The sequence below is a fragment of the Bemisia tabaci genome, chromosome 3, assembly GCF_918797505.1.
Source record: "Bemisia tabaci chromosome 3, PGI_BMITA_v3".
Lineage (NCBI taxonomy): Eukaryota > Metazoa > Arthropoda > Insecta > Hemiptera > Aleyrodidae > Bemisia > Bemisia tabaci.
Window position 1 is genome coordinate 56,241,997 of NC_092795.1, and position 25,790 is coordinate 56,267,786.

Here is a 25,790-nt window from a genome sequence, read left to right on the forward strand (position 1 = left end):
GAAAGTCGAAAATTCTTCTCCTTCTTTCATTTTTGACAGTAGATCGTCAACCTGTAAGCTGTACAATTTTAGTTTTGCCGCTTCGGGTAAACCTGAATTAGCCTGGGAATTTCTTTTTTGTCTGCGTACTGCAGAAACCCTGAATACGTATGAGGAGGCCTCTACCGTCATCACGCTTACGTAAAAACTTCAGCATCAATCGAGCGAGTGTGTTAAAACACGCGGTTTTCGATGTCGATGTCAAGAACGCAGCGTCCTTGATGGAACGAGAATACTCCGTAGATCCACGCACGATCTATATTTTATTTTTCTTCTAGAAAAACTGTGTTGGTTGTTTACCTTAGGAATACCACAAACAGATAAAAACCAAAATCCCTCGGCAATCCCTGTTAAAAATGACGAGTAGGCAATTCAGAATTCGCCAACTCACACGAGTAGAACTTCCTTCTTATATGAGTAGAAATTCTACTCATATGATAAGAAATTCTACTTATATCACTAGAATATTCTACTCATAAGAATAGAAAAGTTCAACTCTTATGAATTCAATTTTTTTCATTTTTCAGAAGTGCTGTTTATGACCAGGAGACACCGACGTAAAAGGTAAATTTAAAAAATAAAAACATTTTGTTCTTATGATTTTTTTTTTATAATGCGGTGACTAGTTTCTGAGATATTGGACACGGTAGATTCAACGCTGAACTCATGTGAGTTGAAATCTCTTGTCATATGAGTGGGAATCTCTAGTCCCAGAAGTTGGCGAAAACTGGATAGAGAAATTCTGCTCATATGTGTTAAATTCTATTCGTATATATAAGTTGAAATTCTATTCATATGAATTGAAGTTCTTTTCATGTGACTTTGATTTTCTACTCATTTGTACTCACCATTTTTAGCAGGGATGGACAGGCGCATTACTTACAGCGGTTACATCAGCTATGAGGGGTGGTTCATAAAAAGCTCAACACTTGTGGAGAGGGGGGTCTAAGCCTGCGTTGCAATCATGCCATAACAATCGTTCAAATTGAAGCGGAATACGTATTATTCCAGTCTTTCTTTCAGAAAATTAATTTATGTAACACGATTTTCGGTTTAAAATTCATTTCGTCATTTTCCATTAAGCACCCCCTTTAAGATTGGAATCATCCCGTATAAATTCTTCTAGACTCCTCAGTTAAAAGAGAAAAAACGTTATGAAGAAAATAACGCGATATAAACGAACTGGGATGCCTATCTGAAAGATAAACTCAGCATTCGAATAATGCGCGGAGCGTAAAACAATGGAAGAGCGTTCGGAGTTAGGTTCGAACCCAACATGCAACTATATCAACTCCGCGGTGGGTCGGGTTGCATACGCTCGATTTTGCAGGCGAACTCTGAGGCCTGCCCACGGTTTTCGCGATAGGGCACAGGTGCAATCAATGTTTTCTTCGAGCCCGACGTATATTTCGGTCAACCATTTGGACGTTACTGTCGCACAGATTTGTAACGCGATTCTACCGAACTGACATGCTTTCCGAAAGACGAACTCGGCATTTGAATAATGCACTAATTGTAAGCGTAAAACAATGGAAAAATATACGAAGTTGGGTTCGGACACAGCACTCTACGATGGTCCGAGTTGCATGCGCTCGAGAAACACTGATCGCACCTGTATCCCATCGCGAGAGTCGTACATCGAGACTGCAGTTGAGCTGTGGGCAGATCCCAGATTTCTCCCGCAAAATCTAGCATATGCAACCCGGCCCACCGTGGAGTTAAAATAGTTGCATGTCGGGTTCGAACCCAACTTCGTATTTTCCACCATTGTTTTTCGCGTTGTTTGGAGTTGCATAAGCGTTCCGCTGTCTGTGATGTGAAGAAAAGGTTCAGATTTTATCGAAATGCTATCTGGCATTTCAAGTTCAGTCGTGGCTGAAACTAGTCAAAGTCCTCGATGCGGTATTTCTTATATCTCTCCGCCAAAATCCCATTCGCTCCATAATTATTTTTTTGGATTTTTGAAAAATCCACCAAGATTAGGTGCAATCGATTTTCACCTATGAGTCATCACGAGTAGCGGAATCTCGCTGTGATACGCGCATCAAATCTATACCATCCAACCTAACCTCTCGCCATGAGCTTCTGAGCAAGTTCACCGTGAGTTCAGCTGATTTAAGTAGCCATAAAGTCGTGCGTTTATGGATCTTCAGCGCAAACGCGTCAACTGGCAACTCGCTGCGTCTCGTCGCGAGCTCTCCCACCATATTTTTCGTCGGCCTCGGTTTTGTTATGGCTCCCGCCCCCCTTCCCCCTCCCCGGTTCCTATTCCCGTCCTCTCCCTTGTTTACCTCCTGTCAGATATTTTTTATGACTCGCTGCTTTGGGACTTAGCCTATTTAAATCACCTGATTCTGTCGTTTCTATAGTATCGGCATCCGTCAGTTTTTCTGTCGCCACCGACGCTCCGCTGATTTTGTTTCGTTTTTTTTTCGCGCCGTAAATGATTTGTTTATCAGTTTAACTCCTTATTTGCCGGTATTTATTTACCTCCCTTCCTTCCTTCTCACACGGTATTTTTTTACTTCATTGGCTACTGCTTATTTGTTACCTAGACTTTCGCGTATCACAACTTTTGTGTGCCACATATAAAAAAAAAAAAAAAAAAAAAAAAAAAAAAAAATTACACCTAGGGACGTTCGTCGTTTGAACCTTATTTTGCTCGTATCTAAAGCGTAAAAAAGATGGAGCAAGTTGACAGAAAAGGATCGATCGTAAATGATCAATTTTCGATTCTTCCCCATTTGAAGGTATGCCTAAGAATCGATTATCAAGGTGTTCGTTGCGAACACCCGATCCTTTTCCATAGCTTTAAATGACAGATCAATCGATGTATCGCAAAGCACGCCACGCCACTGCAGCACCACATCCAGTCTCGTGCGGCTGTTTGTAAACTTGTATGAATCGATCGGACAATCGTTGCAATTCTCTGAGGCATACGCTTATTAAAAACGTTTAATTTTTATCTAATCAAACTCCACTCCATGCACGAATTTAATCCAATCCTTCCCCGTGCATTCTCTGTTACCTGAGTTTATGTCTCTCCTCATTCACTTCGCGTACAGTCCTGACGGAACCAGATAGGAGCGTTATTTTGGGGGCGGGCAATTCCGATCGGTTTTAGTAACTATTTTTGAAGCCCCTCGTACCCCCAGCAAGTATTGCCCTTTTCAAACAATTCTTGCTCCGTGGACATAACTCTTGTATAATAGTTGCGAGTGTAAAATCCTCCTCAATCAACATGCCTGTCAAACAGCAACAAATGAAAGACTCCGTCCAGAAGGCGTCACGCGCGAAGTGTCGCCACGTTCGGTGAAGATGAGGGGGGGGGGGGGGGGGGAGTTGGTCGAAATTTTGGCACGGATCAGAGTTTCCAACCACGCATGTTTTCGAACTCGTGTTGAATTTTAGGAGCTCGCACTTGCATCACGTCCAATCCCTGACCGGGGCGTCGTGAACGGCCGCAGAACGAAAAAACAAAAGGAAAAAGTCCTTCGGGCCGACGCGCACTACGAGAAGCATATTTTCATGCAAATCCCGGCTTCGAGCTTTTGTCGTTAAGTTGCATAATACCCCTCAAAGCTGAACAAAAATCGTTATTCTACGTCGAGTTTTCATTCGAATTAGGCGGGTTTTTTTTCGCTCAGCACGGTAGAATGGGACACGCGAGTTTCGAAGCCGGGAGACAATTTACGCGGCGGATTTGCATGTCAAGATGCTGTTTTCGCGGGGCGCTACCGGGTCTATGAGAACTTTCGACTCCAAGTCGGGGGAGAATATCGGTGAATGGGTCCGAGTAAAAACTCGTCGCGCGCTGCGGTATTCGCGAGCTATGCACAATGAAGGCGCGAACCATTCACGCAGGCGCGAAAATCCTCGAACGGAAAGTGCGGCCGGATTCTAGCATCCAGAGACCCGTAAGTCTATGGTGCTTGCGTGGTTTTGAAACAGAACTGTTCTATATTGAAAGTGTCATTTTCATTCAAATCTTCACTACTCAATTCGAGATGGCTCATTGGCGAGACGCTTTAGAAATACGCATGGAGCAAGCCTCTATGAAAAGAATGTGCTCCTGTTTGTTAGGTAGTGAGACTGTTTGTTTTTAAGCTATGGAACTGGGATTCTACTTTAACCTGTCTCTCTCTACTAAGCGTGCAAGTAATTGCTCTGCTTAAATTCTGGTGTTTCGATGACTTTCGAATATGATAATGTTGAGAGAAAATTTGTGTGTGTAGCTAGAATTCCAAAGGCAGTTTTACAACTGCCTGTCCTTAAGAATATACTTTGCTGTTAGAAATCTCAGAGAGAAATTTCGGAGTGCATTTCACTCCGAAGCCCCAAAAAACACGAGTGATAAGAATAAGGAGTGAATTTCTATAAGAGTGAAGTCAAATCCGCAGTAACCCAAGTAGCATTTTTCAACGGATAAATCGGGATGTATTGCAATTTCATCGGCGATAAAATTGCTAGGATCATCAACACCTGAGCAATTATCCTCGATCTTATCGGGATAAAATCGCGATTTTATCGCCAAGCAATTTATCGCGATTTTTTCGAAATAAAAATCGCGATAAATAAATGACGGTTTAATTTCGATTTTATCGACGAAAATTGATCGAGATTTTATCGAACAATAGATTGCAACGTGTAGCGATTTAATTGCAGTAAATCGCAATTTTTAGTGCGATAATATCTCTATTCATTGCCACCAATATAATCGCAATAACCAACCAATAAAATCGCTATTTATCGCAATATACATGGGAAGAACTGATTCAATGCTCCGTAAGAGCGAGGTCAGAGGTCATGCACCCTGCAAAAGGACCCTGGTAAAAGTTGACGATAAGAGCTGCGTTTCAAAATACCATAGGAATTCTTACATCCGGATAAAGAAGGATACAGAAAATCATATAGCTGGTTGTAGAATGCGGAGAAAATCACACGGCCGGGCCATACAAAGCGATAAAAAATTATAAAGCCGGGCTATAGTTCCTATCATCGGGCTTTACACTTTATCGCCGGGCTTTACACTTTATTGCCTGGCTGTTTCTTTTTCGCCATCGATTATAAAAGGCTATAAGAAATTTTGTAGAAATTCGTGTGCTTTGGAAATCATTAAGTTTGATACGGAACCACCTTAATATTTACAAAACACACATTATATTTTCCTTTAATACATATTTTTTTTCATCAATTAAAATGAGAATAATCCATACAGGATGTGCAAACATTTCAAAATCATGAGTTGAATAACGCTGACTCCGCGAGATTAAATATTAGAGCCTAACACAAAGCGGAGCGGCGACGCACTGGCGCCTACAAACCTAACAGGGATACTTCACGCATTGCGCAACGCGTGAAGTATCCCTGTTAGGTTTGTAGGCGCCACTGCGTCTTTTGCGCTGGCTGCCCGCCTGCCACGGTGCTTGAAGCAACTATTTCACACCAGAGGTATTGCACAGTATCATACGAAACTGAGGGCGCTCTAATATATTAGTAATGGCAGGCATCCATCAAAAGTATGGAGCTTTCCTCGCAACATAAATCAAGATACTACGACCCCAAAAGAGAGCAGTATTCCAAAAACTCACTAAGTCCTAGCACCCGTAATTAGTAACGTTTAGCATACACTTTACCGCCTGGCTGTTGCTTAATCGCCATCGGCTATAAAAGGCTATAAGAAAATGTGTAGCCGCCTATAGAAGCTATTGGAAATCTTACAGCCGGCTGTAGGTCTAAGGTATTTTAGAACACAGATTCTACTGCCAATTTTAAATACACACCGGATGGACTCCACTCCGAGATTTTGAGCGGTGTAATTAATTAAGTCACTGATTTTCTTAGCCAGAAGTACTTCCTTGATATGAAGATGTCCCTCTTTATTCCCTGTACTTTAAACTGAAATTCCAATGAGTCAACGGCAAGGAATTTTTGCAGAATTGTAATGTAGCAATTTTTAGGAAAATTTCGTGAACACAACAAAAACTTTATTATCAAGTTCAAAGAAGCATTTCTAAGGGGAGAAATAAAGCTAATCGAAACCCGACCAATCAAAATGGCTGATTGTGAGTTCAGCCAACCAGCAAGCCGTTTCCTTCGCCTGGTCACGTCATCAGAGCCCGCCAAAAATATTGTTTAAAAAAAGTCCATTTTTGGCATTGTCAAAACGGAGTTTCTTTACCGCTTAGGGTTGAAAAAATTCGAAAGAATTCCTAGAGACTCGGTTCACTCCATCCATAGGTACTTTTAGAAAATAAAATTAACAATTTGGGTATCACTGACCAATTGCTACGTACGAATCGGATGACTTAGTTAAGTTATTTTATTTTTGATTAATGAGCTCGGGAAAAATGTAAAGTAGTTTTTTTTTTAAAAAAATTAAAAAAAAAATAATTCTAAATTATGTCCTCTCATTTACTTAGAAAATTTTCTGTCATGTAAATGAAAAATCACTCTGTTACTTTCCTCTGTATAGTATGCGAACCACACGAAGCAGACAAATTATTTTGCGTCAACTTTCTACGCAGGATAATAAATTAGCATAAATGTGCTGAGCAAGGAAGTAGAAGTAAATAATGTTAATATGTGCCTGAATGTGGAGATGCATCACAAGTGTGAGAGTTTCTGAATTGTTGATTCTCCGAGAACAAGTGGACGAGAATTTCCGGGTATGCGTGCAACGCACCGCGATTTCGTGACAGTGATCTTGGAAATAACCCACCCTGAGTACAAGGTCACGGTGCGTTAATGCTGTTGCAACGTTACCCATGAGACTTCCGGACAAATATAGAGCAACGCCGTTGCAGTGTTGCCTGATAAGGTTCCAGCAACATAGAATTAATCTGCCACACACGGCCGAGGGAGAAGACACTCAGTGCTTGTTAATTAGACCGATTCCTTCTTGAGGGCCCCAGTACCAAAATGTAGTACTTTAATTTTTTGGTAGATCACGGTTGCCCAGGAGTAGACGCATAATGTGCTAGAGTGATATGATCGAAATTAAACAATTAGTATTTTAAGCACATATTTGGGACTTAAAAGATTGCGCGCGCGTCGAAGGGCTCATCAGGTTTTTTCCGTTTTTTTCCGAAACTTTGATTTTAGCGTTTGGATCCTTTAGGAGGAAAAAGGTTCAATTATAGAACGCATCATCCAATAGAACGGTAGCCGAAAATATCGAACTTTTCGGTCTTTTAATAGCACGAAATGAACATTTAACACCCTGAAGTTCGATCTTGCCGAGCCAAACAAGGATTTATTACCTTTCCAATTAAAAAGAAGAAAAATAAGTGAAGAAAATTTGATTAATAATAATACCAAAAAAACTATTAATAAAAGATGTGTATGACCATAAGTGCAACTTTCTTACAAGAAATCGGAACTTTCATTTTCCCGAATCGGGCAGTTTTCGGAGCAAGGCATTTATACGAAGATGTATTTTGAGTTTTTCCACTTATTCTTTCCCCTTGAAAAGCTCTAATTGCTTTTTACGTGGAAATCCCTAAAAATATTTGATTTGCCGCGTCTAAAAATGAATTGTTTAAAATGAAACTTGACTTTATGCGACATACTATGCCTGCACCTCGCGGTAATGTCGACTCAACACTAGCCAACTGAAATAGATACGCCTTATGCTTCACGGTGAAGAATGTGCGGTTACGTTCAAGCTGCGAGGTGGGTGTTGAATATCCGTGATTTCTAAGCAACTCATGAATCAAATTTTAAAATGTATGGCCCATCGAGAAGCCTAAATACTACTCCTCGTGCTGACTTGGTCTTTTATCTAACTTTTAGGTTTCCAAGTTCTTAAGAGACAATGAGACAGCCAAAAAATCGGCAAAAGAAAAAATACACTCTCTCACCAATTTTTTTTTTAAACTTGAAAGCAACAAACATATCTCTTCTTTTATTCTTCTAAATTTCTCTCTTCCCACCGAGGAGACAAGGGAGCGAAAAATTAGAATCTCTCATCCTTGCATCTCAAAATGGGTCAGTTGTGCTGGTCAGAAAATCGTATTTTCATTCTCAATTAGATAAATATAACAAGATAAGTCCGAGCAGCAATTCTCTCTACGTTTAATATTAATCGAGTTATCGCGATTTGAAAAATTCAGTTTATGATGTCATCCTCCGCGGTAGTGGCACCCTTGATTTCTTCTACCTTGCTCTCATCAGTCATCACTGGAGAAAAAAAACACATTGGATCTAGAGTCCAAACTCTTGAAAACATTGACAAGAAAAAGGACTCTTGACTCAATCAGATTTAAGCTTAAATCAAAAGGAAATCCGCTCAAATTAAGAGGCTTGGTTCTTGATTTAAGCTTAAATCTGATTGAATCAAGAGTATTTTTTCTTGTCGATGTTTTTAAGAGTCTGGACTCTAGATCCAATGTGATTTTTTTTCCAGTGCAGGGAAGCACACTTTTGCAATGGTTACTCAAAGTGAAACTCTGATGGAAGCATAGGTGGAAGAAAACAAAGGTGTCACTACCGCGGTGGATGACGTCATAAACTGGATTTTTTGAAGCGCAAGTGCAACATTTTTGCAGTGGATTTAGCAGGCTCTAATCCCGTATGTATGCTTTACAGGCTTCTCGCCAAGATCTCAAAATGAATTACACGCCGGCATGCGGCAACGGAAAGTTTGTCCATCATCTCGCATTCACGCAATAGCGTCATTTTCACAATCACTAAATAGTTTTAATGCGCAGATCCTCTCGATAGAATTGAAATCCGTACCGAGTTATGCGGGTTTTTTACCCATTTTTGCGTGTGTGCAGGTATGATGTGGGCTATAATTTGTTGATGCACGCAATGATGTTACGTAAATTCATTTTTCGCCAGGTAGAAGTAAGGATGTAAGAATCGAATTACAACTTTACATTTTTCATTAAAATTTTCTTTCCTCTGCGGTACATGTCTCTTGTAAATTTGCCAGGAATGAAAATTTGACACTGGGAGAACCGTTCGAGAACGACACACGCTAAAAGTAGGTCAAAATGCGCTATACTGAATTTAGGTAAAAACTCTCGTTTTTTGACGTTTGAATCGGCGGACGCAGAACAAGTTACTTTCTTGCTTTCTTTGCTAGTTTTTATTTGGAAAATGGCTTTGTGTCTGCTGTGCTCCATATGCAATTTTGATGCAGAAACATCTTTTGTGGTCAATTTCTATTTATGTGCAACATGTACTTATTCCTGCCGAAGTAAGAATTCCTGTCAGGGTTTCAGAGTTTCACTGAAATTGCGCAATCGGCTAACTTACATGACACATGTCAGCGAAAGTCGTCCAAAAATTGATCAAATTTACTCACGCGGAACGGATTTTGACAAATTACATGCTATAAAAATAATAAAACATTATCAGGAATTTTTTTTTCCTGGAGGAAAAGGTAGGAGATAAATTTCCGCGGATATTCGAGATTTTGATGCGTGTACGTATCGCGTAGTATTTATTTAGCATCTTTGGTTTGTGTAATCAATTTACACAATACTTATATAAATGCTAATATGGTGCCTAAACTTAATGAGTATTAATGTCTTGTGACGAAAACACTCCCTTTATTGGTTGACTGGGCTGCGCCGGCGCGCCCCCTTGAAATTTCCTTTCACGTCAAGATACGCTGAAATTAACGTGAAAACATGTAAATTATTGTAACTGTTACCTCCTGTTCTCTATGCCAATGGCTTGTGCGGATGGTTTCATAGAACAAACCGCCTTGCAAAAAAAATTGAAAATAATAATGATTCTCGGGCCTTTTAAAATGCAACGACACTGAGATGACTCTCGCCTCGCTCCTCGAGTCATGACGCCCGTAAAAATAGCTGCAACGCAAATTGAATTTTCCACGCCCACGTAATAGCAATAGCGCGGGACGGAGATGGAAACAGCCTCCCAGCCTCAGCTAGTGGCAAAGCGCAAATTATCGACTATCGAAATTTTCCCATTTGGAACTATGGCGAAGGATCGATCGTAACGTCTACCCTGATAATCGATCCCTTCCCATAGGTTTATATGGCAAATAAATCGATTTATCGCTGAGCACGTTCCGAGACCGCACTCGACGCACTACGCCGACTCCTGTACATGTGCTACAGGATTACCACTGTGGGTAACGTCGATGGAGCGTTCGCAGTCGTACAGGAACACTGCCGTGCTAAGGAAAAACGCCGTATGAACCTTCAAGCGTTGCCAAATTTCCTTTAAAAAATCACTAATTTTTAAGATAATTTGTGAATGTTTTTCTTCCAATTTCCAAGGTAATGTAGTTTGAAATTTGATTTAGTAAGTCTGAAAATTTAAAGGAAAAATATTAATAATTTTCCTAAAAAAATTAATATTTTCCGAGACGAAATTTGGCAACTCTCGAATGTTCATGCGGCGTTCTTCCTTAGCACGGCAGAACAGTCTGATGACGATTGAAAAATCGGCAATGAGGATGTTTATGACCGATCTTCATGCGGAGTTGCCGAAAGTGGGTGTCCAAATGCAGGGCCATGTGCATCGAGGCGTTAAGTGACGTGACTTTTTAAGGAAGAAGGGTATCGGCTGTTTTGAGTAGAACTCGTCGCAGAGAATGACTTGTTCCGATGCCGTGTCGTGTTAAAATTTTATTTCAATGTATTATTTCTATGACACAATGGGGCGTAATGTGCAGAACGCAATCGAAGTATCTACACCAGGTAATTCAAAGTCTTTCAATACGAAGAGTCATTTTATGAAACTTGTTAATGTGCTGTGCTAATGCGCAATAGAGAATTTGCAGGTGTCTGAAATTTGATGAAATCCGTGTTTAAGTGGACGCTACCAAGGGAGCTGAACACGAGAATACCCTTGGTTCATAAATTGAACAATTATTGGAGGAGATATGACCAAATAACCTAATCTGCCAAAATACATGTGTTTCAATGGGAAATGCCACTAGATGACGTCACTAGGCGGTGCAATTTCTCACTTTTCAATACATTTTTATACTATTTCCCATTGCAGAAAAAAAGTATAAAAAATACTACAAAATCAGCTCTTTAGGCACACTGGAAAAAAAACACATTGGATCTAGAGTCCAGACTCTTGAAAACATTGACAAGAAAACGGACTCTTGATTCAATCAGATTTAAGCTTAAATCAAAAGGCGAAATCCGCTCAAATTAAGAGGCTTGGTTCTTGATTTAAACTTAAATCTGATTGAATCAGGAGTATTTTTTCTTGTCGATGTTTTTAAGCGTCTGGACTCTAGACCCAATGTGTTTTTTCTCCTGTGCACTTTCAGATGAAGCAATAAAAAATTTGCATGCAAATTCTCCAAGCCACAATGACCAGTCTATTTTACCCTTTCCTCTTTTTTAAGTGGAAAATTAGTGAAGATCGACGAAGTTCAAAGGACCTAGATAATCAAGTAAAGGATATTTTTTCCGTAAAATTGAAACCCTGGTAACCTTTAGCTGCTGGATTTTCTCGGAAGGCTATCATCATTTTTCCGCGTTTGGATCAAATTGGCGGTGTTCTTTTATACGTCCAGGCTTCAGTGCAATGATTACTCATTCGACTCCTCTGTTTATGAACGATTGCTCATCGATCAGCGTTGCGCGGTTGATTTGAGAATTCGATCTCTTACATCTCCGGCTGGGAAAAACGGAATCAGGAAAACTAGGGGAAAAGAGCCTCCTAATCAGTTCAGAGTTGGCCTGTCAATCATAATTGCTGAAGAAAAACTGAACTGAAAAATATCATTCTCTCTCTTTTTTGTCTTTCTTAAACTTTAGCAACCTTCTGCTGCCTTCCTTCTTTGCAGGGTGCCTCGCGACCGGGAGAACCGGGAAATATCATCAGGGAATTTTTTTGGGTGTCAGGAAATCAGGGAAAACGTTAGGGAATCCGCAAAAATTCAGCATGTCAGGGAATTTTACTTTGCAAGCGATTTTCGTGCCAGGGAAACGTCAGGGAAATCGACAAACACGAATTTTTTTGGAAAGTGTTTCGCGAATTTTACTCTTGCGGAAATTTCTACCAAAGTTTTCATCAGAATTTCTGCTGATTTCTTTTAAATTTTATAAATGATGCAATAATATCTCGCATAAGTCTAGGCACCATATATTTTGCTCTATTTTGTACATTGTATTCCTAAAATATGAAATCATGCTTACTTACATCCAATCAGTTCAACCGTGTCGAAAAATTAGGAATTTTTTCATTTTTGTCAGGGAAATTTCAGGGAATTATTTTCTCCGCTTGTCAGAGAATTAAGAGTTTTTCCTATTTTATGGCCGTTTTTATCAGGAAAAATGTCAGGGAACTTTCGTTTTAAAAATTGTTAAACACTATGGTTTGATTTTGTGTTTTCCTTTACCTATCACAAATTTCTCCTCTTGGCATTTTGTATTTTCGTTCCAATCTCTCTCTTTTTTTAAACTACAGGTGTGAAGGGTCAAAGCCTTGAGGGCACCTAGAATTGACATTTCGTCAAACGCAGGTATCTCTCGTGTCTTGCCGCGTTTTTCATGGGTTCATGTCGGCGGACACTGCGAAAAAAAAAAAAAAAAAAAAAAAAAAAAAAAAAAAAAAAAAACCGTCCCCAAAATCAAATCTTACGGTGACAAAGTTCAAAGAGAATATCTGGAAATATGACCCTGATTGATAACGTATTCATTATTCCCTTTCGAGCAGTCATGAATAAAAGATCATCTTTAGATTGCAAAACGCTTGATACAACAATTCCGACCTCCGCGCAGCCCAAATTGCATGTCCGTCGAAATGAAGGAGCATTAAGGACCGCCAGATAAACATCGACCTTCTGCCCGTTCACGCAACGGCTATCGATTAGTAACACTTTCCTACTTTCCACGAAACTGAGACCCACCCTTCCATTAAGCTGATTATATTATTCATTCGTATTTTGCCGCCCAAATTCCAGTTGACGGATTGTGACGAACATGACGTCCAGAACTGATGAGACAAAACATATAGGGAAGATACTCCGGGACTGATTTGATTGAATCGGAACATTCGTTCAGAGGATCGATCTAGGTCGACAGGCGATGCCAAGTAGAGACGAGATTATTATTTTAGTCAAATTTCAAAAGACGTTACATTTTGGCCGTTTGCCATGCTAACAAAAGAGAAAGCTCAAAACTTTCCACACATATATGTAACGTAAAAACGCCGCAACAATGTTGCACAAGCACCATGATGAGAATTTACAGATGGAAACTGATGAATGGTCACTTACATAATTGTCAGGGAAAATTTGTTCAATCACCTTCACTTGCTTTCTAGAAAGGGTTTGAGGTTACGGACAACAAATTTTTTCTGAAAACTATCTTCAAGTATGCCATTTTAACCATCCGTCACATCTTAAATTGTCAGGGAAATATCAGGGATGTTTTTTTTTAAATTCTGTGGCAACCCTGAATTGTGACTTTCCTCGAGGAAAGCGACCTTACTCCCATGAAAACTTAAAATTCAGTATTTGATAGTGGTGAAAAAATTTCAAAACGCTGTTTGCCGCCATCCGGTGATTTCACGGTAAAATATGCGCTATGCCCCCTTTTTAAAGCAATGAGAGACAAAAAAATTAACAGTTATGAAAAATTTCTACTCTACTAAAAATTTGCTTCCCGTTTGCCGTATTTCGAGGATCGGGCAAGTGACACCTGTGCGTTACAGAACGTTCTGCGAGCAATTTGGTACAGCGGACGCCCAAAATTTTTCCAACTAAACTGGAGTCATGACAGCCTCAAATTTTGCAGTTCATAAAACCCAGTTTCATATGGACTGCGTTAAGCTGAAAGGAACCAAGCCACATCAGCTATTGTCAAATTTAATAGGGCAATCCATTTTTTTACATGATAAGGATCGTGCGGATTTTTTTTGCAAATTTAAGTGAATTTTTTGCGTAGTAGGAAGCAAATTCCTTAAAAATGTCAAAATCCGCACAGACGTTCTATTGTAGAAAATTGAATCGTTCAGCTAAATTTGGCAATAGCTAATGTGGTCTGGTTACTTTCTGCTACACGTGGCCCATCTAATGACATAATCTAACATATTCAGGAAACAAAATTGACGGTTTCTCGCTTCCCGATTCTCACTGGGCGACAGAAATCAAGCAAAAATTTTGAACGGAGATTTCAACGAAGCGGCAAAAAAGTAACGACGGCCGTTTGAAATATATGATCAGCGGCTCAGGCTCGTATAAATACTAACCGAAGAAAAGTTGGATTTTATGGCTGCCGTGCTACGGAAAAATGTCGCATGAGCCTTTAGACGTCGCCAGATTTCCTCTACTAAAAACCAAATTCACTTGAATAATTCTGAATAAATTGTGTCGAATTTTTCAGATAATTTTGTTCGCAACTCGATCCAACATATCCGAAAATTTCACGGAAAAATATGCATAACTTTCCTCAAAAATACATGTTTTATCCTGAGAAAGGCAACTTTCGAATTTTCATACGGCGTTCTTCCTTAGTACGGCAGAAAAGTATCCCTATCCATCCCCATCCCCCGAGAGAAAGGGAAATGATTTAAATAATTTGGAAATCGTTTCCTTAGTCCCACTCATGTTAAACGCGAAACTAGCGTGATCCAAATCCTACCTGTTGCATAGGAAATTTTAAGAAACTTGTGTAAAGTAACTACATATATATTTTTTTAAAAGACATTTTTGGAACCCTCTTAGTACGCATTTGTATTGTTTTGAAATTTCAGCTTTTTAAATCCATAAATAAATACTATTTCCGCGCTTGTTAAATAATTTGGTAGACTCATTTTTAAGAAATCCTTTTTCCGTTTTTGTTGCTTCGAGAATGAAGGAAAAAGACGAGTCTTTTTATTGTCGAATAAGAATCAAGGAATGACCTAAGTGTTCGTAATTCTACAGTCAAATGGACGTATTTCTGTCAAACGGAACTATGCGCATTATGATATGAGCCCTGTTATGCATGTATTCTTATGGATCTCAGGGATCATGTCGTAATGCACATAGCTCTGTTTGATAGAAATATGTCCAAATCATTGTTTCCCGCTCCGAAGAACGTAACCCTCTTTCAACTTGCATGATTGCCTCTCACAAACTGCATTTTTATTCCGAGACTTTCGGGCGTCTCCTACTGGAAATGCCATTGATCTTTCCTCTGATCACCCGCAAAAATCTAATTTTAGACTAAATTTCAAAATGATCTTACTTAGTTTTACTGTCAAATCCTTGTTAAGAATTTGATGGTTGAAGTCCACTTTGCTATCTTGAAATGGAGGCACGTTCATTCGTCCAGAAAACGACAAATGCGACCAGTGGCGAGGCGTGAATGATCGACTATCGATATTTCCCCATTTGAAGCTGTGGTAAATAGTCGATTATCAAGGTGTTCGTTGCAAATACCCTCTTTATCGATACTTTTTCATAGGTTTAAATGGCAGATCAATTGATTCATCGCAAAGCACGCCACGCCACTGAATGCGACGAAACACGCGCGACCTATGTTATAACGCCTGGATGCAACTATTCGTGCTCTATGGATGCCCGTATTGCATAGTTAAAGAATTGAAGGCGTTTTAACTTTCCCTCTACCTTCAGCGATTCGTGCAGCGCGCAACTGGCAGCCCACGCAGGAACATATCGCTCCAACGAGCCAGGGGCTTAACAACGTGACTCACGAACCCCGAAAAGAATCCCTTAAGGGGTCTACCACGAATAGTCGTGCCGTTGTTGGTTGATGTATCTATTGAAGCCGTATTATTGAATGATAACGCCATTTAATATATGGACATTCATGCTAGTTCACCGTTTTCCGACCAAGCATTGGAGCTAATCTATATTGATTATATTGATTAAAAAGATGCAATTTTTTTTCCTCCAATATGAGAAAACTTCTAAGTATTTTAGAATTTACTTGTATGGGGTGGGCGGAGGGGGCTTTGACTTTTTGTGCCCCCGCCTTTTCGCGTTACTTAGAGAAATGAGGGCCCAGAGTTACGTTACGGACCAAATTTGAAAAATGGTGTTACTCTTTCGGGAAACGGAGACTTTCATGCCATTCACTGATCGACTTTCAGTTGGTTGAGAATCCAACAGAATCCAAATGGAAATGTGGGGAGGGTGTCCTCTCCTTTGGCTTTAAAGAAAAACATCTTCCTCATCCTCTTCTCCTCTATTTGTGAACTTGCCAGGGCCGGATTAAGGGGGTGGCCACATGGGCCGCGGCCCATGGCGGCAAATCCAAGGGGCGGCAAAAATTTGCAATTTTTTAAAGTGTAGGTATAACAAAATCGGATTTATAAAATCAAAATTACAAACGAGAAAAGGCGACAAAATCTCTCATTTCCTGAGAGTATAGTAATTTCCAATTTTGTCGTCTCTTAGTGATACAAGAGACAGCACCTTCAATAAGTCGAGTGAAAGAGAGACTTAACACGCAATTTGGCCTGGAACGGCGCGACTTAGAGAGAAATGATACCGAGGACTTGAGATGAAAAGGAGAAGCCCTCGGGGCGGCGATCGGCATGTATCACATATTAGCGCTTACAAGACAGCAAGAATACTTCGCGCATTGCATCAAACACAGTGCGGTCATTGCAGTCAGCGTGAAACGGATAGCGCCTACAAGAATGCATGACTACTTCACGCGTTGCGTCCAACACAGTTCGTTCAGCAGCGCAGCGGTCGGCGTGAAACGCATAGCGCCTACAAGACTCCAGGAATACTTCACGCATTGCGCCAAACACAGTGCTATCAGCTCCGCGCAGCGGCGGAAGTTCAAATTATTAAACCACATTTATGTTTGTTCCTTCATAATTTTTTGGTTCATTTCTTATAAATGGAAGGCCTTGTCCACACAGAGATAGGTTTACGGAACTTAACTTTCGCGCAAAGTTCCGTGAACTCTTGCTAGTAGCGTTGACAGGGCTTTCGCAATAAATGTGTTCAACACGAGTAAATGCGTCTTATGCACCCCTCCCCCGCTGACACGTTCATTTGATGGTTTTTATCGAGTTTCAAAACGAATGAGAAGGGGGCGGCAAAATACAGGCGGCCCATGGGCGGCAAGTAGGTGAATCCGGCCATGAGTAACTGACGATAACAGTTGGACGCCTTATAACCCTGTATAGTTTGCTGTTATAGCTATATCAGTTAGAACAGATAGCAACAAATTTCGAGGTCAAAGCGAAGAATGTTTTAAGTTCACAGTATTACATTTGGATTTTTTAACGCCATTTCAGCTTCATTGTATAATTATTACAGTTTCAAGATGCTCTTCAGGTTGCCGATCTTGGGAACGAATATTTTTACCTTTTACTGCAATAAATTGCAGTAGTGCTGGTGCAATTGTCACAAATGGCTTCTAAAATTGTTTTGAAAAAAAAGAAAGGTGGAAAAGTGAAAGTTGAATCGAATTTAACTAAAATTTTAGTAAACTGCAAATTTTGTGTCACAGCGTGTTGCTCGGAAGTTTCCGGAATAAAGCGGATAGATCTTGTCACTTGACTCACCTCTGGCGATTTGACCGCGTCCCAGAGGAGACAAATTTTTACGGCGGATAATCTGACGAATCACTTTAACTGCCCGGTTTCCCGGCGGTCTTTCGGCGTTTTTCGGCGGCGAAACGCACGAACGCGTTTTCTGCGGCGACGCGGAGCAGATGGCGCCTGTTTGCCCGCACAGACACGGCGGCAGGAAGGTAAACACCGCGGCTAGAGTGCGCCTACTATTGCGGCACGCACTGGGAACGAAATACACAAGAGGAAACGGGGTCTATCTCACGGCGGGAATATCCGAGCTTCGTCGAGGCGCGAGGTTCGAGTTCGTCCGTGGTTTGTTTACTACTGAAGCGATCGCTCGCGGCGTGCTCGCGGCCGCTCCCATGCGCTCGAAGGTAGGCGTGTCGCATCGCGAGCCGAGACGGAATATTTCGGAGGACCCCCCCCCCCCTCCCCTCTCGTTACTCGAGGTGTATGATCATGGGGAAGGTAGAGATGGTTTTCGGGACTTGCCAGATGTGCAGAAAGTTCAAAGTCCCCCCCCCCCCCCCAGGGTGGGACTTATTTTTTTAAATCGACCGAACCAAATGTTGCACGGTCTTCAATGATTCTATGTGATACAAAAACACGGTAGCCAAAAGGATTTTGAAAAACCAATTTACCCCGGCGCGCACAGGGCCTAAAGTAATGGGCCTCAAATGCCAAAAAAATCTGAAAAATCTTTAGGCCCTGTGCGCGCCGGGTTAATTTTTTTTTTTTCTAAATCCTTTTGGGTACCGTGTTTTTTTTTTTTTTTATACTATATGTAGAATCATTCAAGACCGTGCAACATTTGGTTTGGTCGATTTAAAAAAATAAGTCCCACCCTACCCCCCCCCCCCCACTCCAATCTCAAAAATCAGTCTTACTCAGGGTAGTTTATGAAACATAGCCTGACGTCAGGCTTTTGCACTTCTACTATTAAATCGACCCTTTCTTATTTTTGACCAGAATTGTTAATTAGTTAATCGGTAAAACTGTGCAATTTTCATGTTATCAATAATGTTGTATTCGTATTATTTATGTTTCATTCATATTTTTAAAATTTTAAAAAAATTTACTTTTGGAATGCAAAAATGTCAAACTTTCAGAGCTTTGGTGCGAAAGTTGGACGAGCATCTGGTGCAGTGAAGTGGACTCGCGCATTTCGCACCTACGATGCGTTCCGCTCGGTTTGCGGTGCTCGTTCCCCAGGGAGGGGGGCTTGCCATCCGATCCGAAGACATAATTTCAGTGTTAGGTTGACCTCGGTGTCATTCTTGTTTGTGCGTCGGGTTCCCGTCAGATCGCGCTTGAGTGCCCGGCCGTGCGTGCAGTGTGCGTGTGCGTAGCCTTGCCCGTGGCTCCCAGGGCCTCCGTTGCCACAAAGATGTCGCTTTGGCGGAATTTAGTCGATTTACTCTCATTTAAGCTTCGATAGACTGTGTAAAGAAAAGTTTAGGTATATGAAGAAAATTTTATTTATATAAGATAATTTTAGTTCTATCCCAGCCGATGACATACCTGTTGGTGATTCCGGCGTGTCTCGAGACACAAGAACTGAGGTGGAACCTATGATTTAGTATATTAGTATATTAATAACATTAATGAGTAATGATATAATAACTTGAACAACTTGTATGAAATAATGTACTTTATTTGAGACAAAAATGGAAAAAAAACCTTCGATAGACGATCAAAGTCTGGAGCTAATGGACCTGTTGCACAACTTTTTTTTCCTTTATTGATTGTATCGAGAATAATAAGTATCCCAGGGTGTCTACTGTACGGAAAAAGTACGGATACACTGAAAAACACGGATTTAGAAGGTTAATATTGATACGGAAGTATGGAAAAAGCACGGAATTTCGATATTTTTGTCATAAACTCCATAAAGTAGCCTTAATGGTATGCTATCTCTTATAACATCATCAATTTATCAAGTTCCCGGTTTGATTCCTCGTGTTTTTCGGTTTATTCCTTTGTCATTTCTTCATTCCTCTGTCCCAATCCGAACACAATCAAAAATGCGTGTAAGGTAAGGAAAGAGTAAGGAAAAGGTGAGAAAATAGCAGAGATTTTTAGAGATCACCAAAAAATGAATTTTTGGGAAAAGAGGGGAAAAGCAAGGGAAAGGCCTTGAAAAAGCACAGGAAAAGTTCAATTTGCTCGAAAAAAATCTCCGGATTTGCCCGAATCATTTTTTATCCATCAAACACATTTCTATGTGAATTTTTCATTCGAGCACATGCGTTATACATGCAAATTTTCAACATAGGTTTTAAAATTTTTCGCGTCCCCATGTTTTGCCTTGCATATGAGCAAAAACATCCTCTCTCCAAAAAATTACGTATTAATGCTTTTTTCTCTTAGAAGAGGCAACCGCGCAGTGTCCATGCTGCACCGGATGAAATATTTTGAGTTTTGACCCTCAACTTGGACACTGTTTATTCCTCACAATAATTTGTCATTGAACAGTTTTCATAGACTTCAGGTGCTATTATTACAGCAATGGGCAATATTCTAATTTGTTTTGTTTGTCTTTCAGTTTATTTGTTTTTTGGTATACTCGTATTCGTTAGTTTTTTTTTTTTTTTCGCTTAATTTTTGATGCCGAATAGGTATTTCTTCAGTACCAATTGATTCTTTTCCAGCGGATTAAACCAACGATCAGGAAGAATTGCAATCGAAAAAGGAGGAATTGAACGTATTTTCTGTGCAACTACAAACTACGTTTGTTCAGGTTTCATCATCAACGCGATCTTTCAGTCATGAAACCTACCTAGATTCTTCTTACTTATTGCTTATACTCTCGCACCACAGAAAGTATTTCGTGACCTCCAGCAATCTACGTATTAATTGTTCGATTTGCTAGTTAAATTTAGTTTTCATTATTAGTGGTAATGTCTTTTTGCAAAATTTCTCCTTATCGCAACAAGCCAAAAAGAAGAAAAAGGAAAGAAGAAAAGAATAAAAATAAAGATCAAAAGTTGATCATATTAAAAAATTTGGGGTTTTCCTCTTCTTCTTCTCTTTCTTCAACCAGAACTTTCCTTTCAAAAGGACAATAATATTCTTTAATCATTCCTTATTTTAAACAAATATTCACGTTAAAAGTTACGATTCGTCCCAATTTTTTGCTGTAAGCACCGAATTAAATGTGTGCCGTGGTAAAAATTGGCGATAGGAGCTGCGTTTCAAAATACCATAGTTCTTATAGCCGACTAAAGAAGGCTATTGAAAATCATATAGCTGACTGTAGAAAGCGGAGCAAATCATATAGCCGGGCTATACGAAGCTATAAAAAAGTATACAGTCGGGCTATAGTTCCTATCGCCGGGCTTTACACTTTATCGCCATTGGCTATAAAAGGCTAAAAGAAATTGTGTAGAAATTCGTGTGCTTTGGAAATCATTACTTAAGTTTGATACGGAACTACCTTAATATTTACAAAACACACATTATATTTTCCTTTAAAACATATTTTTTTTTTTTTTTTAATCAATTAAAATGAGAGTAGTCCATACAGAGTGTGCAAACATTTCAAAATCATGAGTTGAAAAACGCTGACTCCGCGAGATTAAATGTTAGAGACTAACACAAAGCGGAGCGGCGACGCACTGGCGCCTACAAACCTAACAGGGATACTTCACGCATTGCGCAATGCGTGAAGTATCCCTGTTAGGTTTGTAGGCGCCAATGCGCGTATCGCGGTTTGTATGCCCGCCCGCCGCGCCGCAGCGTGCCACGGTGTCTGAAGCAACTATTTCACACCAGAGGTATTACACGGTATCATCAGAAATTGAAGGCGCTCCAACATATTAAGAATGACAGGCATCCTTCAAAAGTACGGAGCTTTCTTCGCAAAATAAATCAAGATACTACGGCACAAAAAGAGAGCGGTAGTCCAAAAACTAACTAAGTCCTAGTATCCGTAATTAGTAACGTTTAGTATAAACTTTATCTGCAAGTATCTGTAGTAAAACTCTTTAAACAAGGCTGGCTGTTGCTTAGTCGCCATCGGCTATAAAAGGCTGTAAGAAATTGTGTTGCCGGCTATAGAAGCTATTGGAAATCTTACAGCCGGCTTTAGGTCTATGGTATTTTGGAGCACACATTCTACTGTCAATTTTTACCAGGGTGGATTTTATTTCCATCAACTTTTTCTGAGCCTGGCAAGTGGTGAACTCTACGGAGCCTCTTTCTATCCATCTGCTGACGTTTACACTTTTAAATGTCCTGGCCACTAGCCCACAAAAATCCCTTTGCCGAAACCGAGGTCCGAATCCACGTCCAGATCCAGGTGCGGTGATCTGATCACCAGCTGATTTTACTAGAATTTACCTTTTCGCGCCACGAGAGGCAGATGATGCGCCATCAACAACGAGCCCGGAAGAACATCAATAATTGCCCTAATCGATCCTTCCTCAATGCTTTGATCGAAAGTAGCGTGTGAATTCATTCTGAAATTGTTAATTACCCAACGAAAGTCCATTACCTCCGCAGATTGCCTTGACCGTCCTTGACAGGCCGCCAAATCGACTTTCTATTTCTATCCTCACTTCGTCTTTCTGATTCCGACATAATGGAATACTTATCAGAATCTTCCAGAACTCTTTGTCAGTATGAGTCAAGTAGTTGTCGATATCTTCCGTCTCACTGGAAACAAAAAACACATTGGATCTAGAGTCCAGACTCTTAAAAATATCGACAAGAAAAAATACTCTTGATTCAATCGGATTTTTGCTTAAATCAAGAACCAAGCCTCTTAATTTGAGTGGATTTCCTTTTGATTTAAGCAAAAATCTGATTGAATCAATAGTATTTTTTCTTGGCAATGTTTTAAAGAGTCTGGACTCTAGATCAAATGTGTTTTTTTCCAGTGCTGAGCCTTAAGGGCGAGGTAAGCTGCCTCGCTAAGATTCGATTGTTTTACATACATTTAAATGGAGGAAAAATAGTGTTGCCAACTTTGAAGAATCGTCACTGGTTGTGGTCGAACTAGCACTTGCGATGGGGTATCGAATAGATTGGGTTTATAATCGTGACAATTTTTGACTCTCCCCCCCCCCCATCCCCTCCTTAAAAAATGACAGCTCCTACACGCGAATTTAAAAACTCACTAGCACTTGCAATGAAAAACTCAATTCTTACACACCAAAAGACTGGTTTTCAGGCGTATGGCGTGCCCTTCATTAGGTTAACGCAGCAGAGCCGTTTAATTCCTTTAGATCCCGGGAGATCGAATTGTATTTTTAACGAAGTGAAAAAACTTCGATTTAGGATGAATGGACGTCTTATAATCCAGGACTCAGAAGTCTGATTTAGAACATTGAGCGACGCGGCGCGGCGTTACCGAAAGCCTTTTACCATGAGCAACTATTTTATCGCTCCGGAGATTGCATATCCATCAAAATGAAGGAAATTTAAGTGTGCCGCGTGCCCAATGCTTCGAAATTGGAACTCAGCAGTCCGATTAAAGGCGTTAAGCACATTAACTTCAGCCTCGACTCAGCATTAGCTTTCGACAGGGATGCTTCGGATGAGAGGGAAAGTTTTGCATGTAGTGCTTCAAGAGACAGCTTCCATCGAAAACTGCATTTGCCCAATAACTAGGTCTCTGCAATCGCGCGGCAACGGTATTTAACACAGGTTTGAATTGGAAGTACGGTGCAAAGACGGAAAGTGAAATCTTACGGAAATTTCATGAAATTTCAAAATGCTCAAATAAAGTTCACGAACTTTGAAATTTGTTAATTTTTTCCGGAATTATTAAGCAAACCCTCGGAAATCCGGAAGCGTTTCAGATAGTCTTCCTTTTGACGCGGCGGTGTTATGCTACCCTACACCCTGAGGTGCTATACACGAAGGGGGCACAAAGAGAAGTCTAGAGAGAACTTTAGCCGCAACCTAACCCCTAAACCAAACGAAAGCATTTGCAACTCGTGAATGTTTTAGACAAAGAATTGGGATGACAAACGTCACAATCGAGAATGAATGTTTCTAAGCGTTTCTCGGTCTTCTGGATGCATCCCCAAAAGTTCTAAAAAAACTCATGAAATTTTACGCGAATAAAGTTAATGGAATTTCTGGTCAGGTGTCCTTATTTATTTTCTTGGTCCATGACTGGGTCTCGTCTGGAGCTGGCGTAGAGCGTATCTTTACAGGGAGAGTGTGGTCACTGCGAATACCGCCCCTTATTGGCTCAGCCATCTTAGGTTGAATAAGGCCTTCCAAGGTCCAAAAATTGTGGGCGCTGTAAGTAAATGTAAATACAAAATGTAGTTCAGTTTTATTTGCTGCATATCGCAACGAGAACTTCAATCTAATGCCTTATTACGACGTATTTACATAGTTCTTTTAGAAGAACGCCGTATGAAAAACGCCGCTGCGAATCGTAATGGCGTTGTAAAGTTTCCTCCGACAAAAACCGAATTTACTGGGAAAATTGTGAATATGATTTTCCAAAATTTTCAGACAATTCTCTGCGCAATTTAATCCAAAGTATCTGAAAGTTTCGAGGAAAAATAAGCTTAAATTTTGTCAAAAATACATGTTTTATCGATGGAAATTTTGCAACTCTCTAATGTTCATACGGCGTTTTCCCTTAGCACGGCAGTACGGCTAATGTCGCGTGTGCTATGTCCCAGAAAAATCATCTTAAGGTTGGCAGCAATGTTGACGATAACCGTCAAAATTTGGCAACAATCCCCCCCCCCCCCCCCCAATCCTGAAAAACTAAAACAAGACGCAGCCATTTTTGGGTCCTGAGCCCTCTGTAGGGCCCAGTGTCCAGACTCTCCTCTCCCTACAACGGTACTCGAAGTCAGCGCAAAGAGCACGCTCCCAATACCTCGAGCAACTATTTCAAGTGCCAGATGGAGTCCCATAAATAATAATGCACTCGAAGATGTTTTGTCCGTCTTCGCGAATTAATTACGACGACGTGCATGGTGCATTACGCACGGGTTGTTTTGTTCGGTGGAAGGTTGCGGCGGGTGGTCCCGCGGAGCGCACAATGGGCGCAAAATTGGGGGCGTGTCGATAGGTCAATTCTGGGATCCCGATTCACGTGAAATAATAACAGATATTAATGGGCACAGGTGGGGGGTGGGGCGGGGGCAGGGGTCCGGGCCGCGGTGATGGACGTGAGGCTCGCGGAGACCTTGGTCTTGATCGCAACGGAATTAGCGGCCGATCCCGGACCGGCGGAGTCATCCGGAACGGCCAATTAATTTATGCCTCATCTCTCAACGCCGACGCACATTTCCACACCGGACTCAATTATGCTCGTTTTGTTCCGATTTGCGACAGCCTCTACCCATACCACAACTTCCAGCTCCGTCGGGTCCTTCTTTCCGAGACACTGAAAAAAAAGCTACGGGGTTTGTAGAGTACCTATATTGAGAGAGTATGACCTCTGGTGTTAACACCTCTGATTGGCTCAGCCATCTTAGGCTGAATGGAGCCCTTAGGACCCAAAAATGGCGGACGCCATAAATTAATGTAATGCAAAATGACTCAAAATGTAGTTTTCTTTGCTTATCGTAACGAGAAATTTACTCAAATGCACTATTGCGACTTCTTTACATATTTTTATGGCTAATCGCGTGCAATTTTTGAGAAAAATTATCTTAGATGTAGTAAGGTTGGCAGCAAGTGCGGTTGGTGATAACCGTCAAAAGTTGGCAATGACCCCCCTCCCATCCACAAAAACCAAAACAAAGCACCGCCATTTTTGGGTCCTAAGCCTCTCCATGGGGCCCAGTGGCCATACTCTCTCAATATAGGTACTCTAGGGGTATGTATACAGGGTGAGCGAAAAGTCCCCGACCCCCCCTCTAACTTTTGAACGAATTGAGCTAAGGAAATGAAACTTTGGGAATGTTCCTATCTCAAAGGGGACCATCTTTTGAGGGGGTCAAAATTTTGGTCCCCCCCCTCAGGGGGGGACAGGGGCCCACCAACTTTTTTTTTCAAATGGCAACCCCTATCTTGTGATACCTCATTCGAAAGAGCATCAAAAACTAAGAATTTTGGCGCAAATCGCAGATCAATATCTCAATTTTTGACCGAGTTATGATAGGTCAAAGGTCAAATTTGACCTATTTTCAAAAAATCATAACTCCGGTTCAAATTATCGTAAAGAAAAAAATAAAACGGGAAAATTTACCAAATTGTGTTCGCTTTTACGTAAAAATTGCAGAAATCACTTCGATTTAATTTTAAGAGGGGGCTCGGACCCCCAAATACGTCAATTCAAA

General features: G+C 40.7%; 1 protein-coding gene across 2 annotated transcripts in view; it reads right to left on the reverse strand.

The window, feature by feature from the left end:
- LOC109035719 (LHFPL tetraspan subfamily member 2 protein) overlaps positions 1-17,869 on the reverse strand; it is a 40,165-nt gene extending 22,296 nt beyond the window's left edge. For both annotated transcript variants that reach the window (XM_019049447.2, XM_019049446.2), the window contains exon 1: positions 17,521-17,869. The gene's annotated coding sequence lies outside the window, so the exon portion shown is untranslated. The remainder of the gene's footprint in view (positions 1-17,520) is intronic.
- Positions 17,870-25,790: the final 7,921 nt, after the last annotated feature.